A 3,717-nucleotide genomic window follows, 5' to 3' on the forward strand; every position below is an offset into this window, starting at 1 on the left:
CACCCAGGGGGGGGGGGGAGGGGTCAGGGTCACCTGTGAAGAGCTGTAGATGCTTCATGGCATCCAGCCAATCGAATATTTTTAGTTAGTACAAAGGACACTTTAAAGAGAACCTGTTTGAACCTTTCAAAGTCCTGCCTGAGGGCACTCACCACAAGCAGCCTGCAACAGAACCTTTGTTACCTCCTCTGTGCACCTCTTTGAATCTGGTTTCACTTTGCTAGTCCAAAACTTAGCAAAGTCAAGCTCTTAACAAAAAGGGAAACCAAGATCAGAGGGGCACACAAAAGCATCTTTTTCTAGCTAACAAATGTAACAGGCACCCTGCCGTGGCTGCTCTAAGGCAGAACTTTAGTTTTAAAAGTTTAAAATGGCTGACAGATCTGCTTTGCGGGGAACCAATAACCAGTTTTCTGACTCTAGAAGCTTTAACTTAAAGAACAGCTGTAGCTGTAAGTCTCAAAGCTTTGCTAACTTTTGATTGTTAACTTGTATTCTTTCCCTGTCAGAGAAGAGGTGTCAGGCTGCAAGGTCATGCTATCTCCTGCCTGGGCTCAGTGCTGATAAACTTTCCTTACCAATATGTTGCCAGGACTATATACATATGAAAAGATGAGATGCATTAAAAACGAAAGAGTATTTGTTTGATCTTCCTCCTGAGTTTGAGCAGTCGACAGGTAAGCCTCCACAGACTGGCATGTACGCTCCGTCAGGAAGAGAATACAACTAAATAACAGCACACACACCCTACCCTGAGAAATAAGGCAGCACTGCCAGAACAACATAAAAGTGGAGATTGCGAGTCTAACAATCACCTATCATTGATTAATGATCATAAAAAGCTTGTGCCAACATCGTACAACACATAATAAATGTAACCGATAGAGTTTATAATTTGGGTATAATTGCCCAGCGTTTGAAACCTTCTTTAACCCCTTCATGACTGAGGCCCTTTTTTCATTTTTTGCACCCATGTTACATTCCACATTTTAGGCCTGAAAATGACTTAAAACCCCCCAACATTATATATAGGTTCCCAACCCGTGTAAAATCGGGACCAAGATTTGTCTTTGGTCATTAAGTCGCAACCCAAGTCTGCACTGCAATGGAACGCACGACATTAGGGTACCGCGCGTACGATCTGTGGGTAGGAGGTGCGTTTGGGGTACCATTCAAATGAGTGGCCACGCAACACACCTCCCACACCAGAATGCACGGTAGGTGCAATTGTGTGTTACAGTGTGTTAATCGCACGGTACTACGCAATTAACACACTGTACTAGTCTTTTTTCTAGTCTAGTCCACCCAGTCTCCATACCATACGAGAACTGGAGTGGGTCCGCAGCCTGGGGTCTGGTGTGGGCTGCTGTGCTGTGACGGAGCTCCATCCATATGTGCATTGCTGGTACATCTCCCTTGCGTGCCCTGTAGAGGTGCCGGGAGCCAGGATGTGATGTCACTCCGGTCCAGGCACCTCTACAGGACACGTGAGGGAGCTGTAAACAATGGACGTATGGATGGAGCTCCCTCACGGCCATGGACCTATCCCATCCTACCTCAAGCTGACACCCGACACCAGGCAGCATATTTTGAATGGCTGCTTGGCATGAGAACTGACAGTCCTTCGCTATGGGGGAGGCTGAGGAGCCTCTCGCCTAGAAAAGTGGAAGTCACGCGGCGACCCACTGAACACGGGCTTGCGACTCACTTTTAGGTCACGACCCACCAGTTGAGAACCAAGGCTTTAAATAATTTCCTTCCTGCTGTAATGAGAACAAAACTCCTCTCTGGATTGCCGGTCATCTGAAGATTCCTATCTGCCGGACTGTATTTTGTGAAGACAAACCGTTTCGCCCGATACGTCGATAATCTAGGGCTCTGATCGGAGATAAAAGGAGGCGGGTTAGCGCTCCTCCTCTAATAACATAATCCTGAGAACATGCCGGCAGCGGCGGGGCAGCAGGGGGCCGCGTCTTCCTTTTGAATAGTCATTTTCGGCTGTAAAGGCATCTAAAGATCAGAACTGCGATTAACGGTCTCGCTTACACGCGCTTCGTGCCGCGGTCTGCTCTGTGCGCGCCACAATCCTGCAGTTGCTGTAAAAGCGTCTGGTTCACGCAAGGACAGAGCGAACTGATTAAATATATTTTTGGCGCCGATTAACCTTCGGTATTCCTCATAAATCCGCTACTTTATTACACCTGTGTACGGCTGTCCTCACTTCGGTGGCTTCTAATTTGCGGGATGTTAATGCATACATTTTTAAAGGACGCCGCTTACGTTCGGGAGCGCGGCATTTCACAGTTCAGCGGCTGAAACGGTGCCATTTCCCGATACAAAAGGGGAATGTCTATCAGACACGGGACTTTTCAGATGGAAATTTGGTTATATTAAAGCGTTCCTCCGAACATCGTGACTTCAGGTTGAAGATGGAGGGTTAAAGGAGAACTATGAGGTCAGGGCTTTTCACCCTTAGTTCTCCTTAGGGTAACGGGAGGACACAAACTAGCGTCCTCCCGTTACCCTAAGCTCAGTATACCGCGAGCTACAGCTCGCGGTATACTGAGACGCCACAGCCGGAGCGGATCCCGACTTAGGCCCCGTTCATATTGAGCGATTTATCGCGCGGTAATTCCCGCGATATCGCAGCAATTTACCGCGCGATATCGCTCTCCAATGCTTCTCAATGGGGCAAAGGGTCCTGCTGTCGCTGGTCGTGCGTTGCTACAGCTGGACCCTTTTTGGAGCGGATTTAGCCGCGATTCAAGCTTGCTCAACACAAGCATTTACGCGATATCGCGCAAAATGCAAATCGCGCGACAAACGCGCTATTTGCGAACCGCTCAATGTGAACGGGGCCTTAGACGTCGGGATCCGCCCAGCTGCGTGAGTGACAGCTGGCTCTGCCTATCTAGAGGCAGAGCCAGCTGTACCCGCCCCCTCCCCCATCCGTTCCGCCAGTCATCGCTATCGGAGCGGGGAGGGGGGAATCCAGCCCCTCCCCTGTCACGGCAGAGAGCCGTGACAGGATCGAGAGGTAAGCGAACGCCGGTATGTGTTCGCTCACCTCCAGTTCTACTGAGCCGACCTGTGACAGTCTCATTGTCACAGGTCGGCTAGAACTATGAGGTGAGTGAAAAGCACCCCCTCATAGTTCTCTTTTAATGCTCGGAGCCAATCAAGGCTTTGTGCATTGCTGCCAGTCTAACACTGGGACCAAGTCAATAGAGGGAAAGATGACCATTTACCAGGCTGGGGTGGGGGTCTGAGAATCCGGCTATGGCTAGGAGTTTGACAGTTTTAATGGTATGATCCACTAGGGACAAAGTGTAATTCTACAAATTAGATGATTCTGGACCCACCACACAAGCCATGCTTTGGCTACCACCAGTGACAAGCTCAAAGGGAGCTTGTCACAACAGATTGGGGGGGGGTGATTGATGGACTTCTTATACATAATACTTGCTGGCTGCATCTGGCATCAGTACTATTGTGATAGACCTGGAACAAACATAATATAAATGAATGCCAGAATTCCTTATCTCTATACTTGTCCCAAGTCAATGATTCGGGAAGACTTGAACATAATGCCTTTGCATGGTGGCCAGGCAACTAGCATCACATCATAAGGAGTAGTCAGCAATGGCTGCCTCCTAGAATCTCTCATGACAGGTCTCCTTTAAAAAAAGAAGCCTGCTGATAGGAGAGAGAGCGCAT

At 48.8% G+C, this 3,717-nt stretch overlaps 1 protein-coding gene across 6 annotated transcripts in view; it reads right to left on the minus strand.

Moving 5' to 3' along the window:
* The window catches only part of PLXNA1 (plexin A1), a 293,334-nt gene that overhangs the window by 38,780 nt on the left and 250,837 nt on the right, over positions 1-3,717 (minus strand). The window lies entirely within an intron of this gene.

Source organism: Nanorana parkeri, unplaced genomic scaffold, assembly GCF_000935625.1.
Source record: "Nanorana parkeri isolate BGI_ZX_2015 unplaced genomic scaffold, ASM93562v1 scaffold135, whole genome shotgun sequence".
NCBI lineage: Eukaryota > Metazoa > Chordata > Amphibia > Anura > Dicroglossidae > Nanorana > Nanorana parkeri.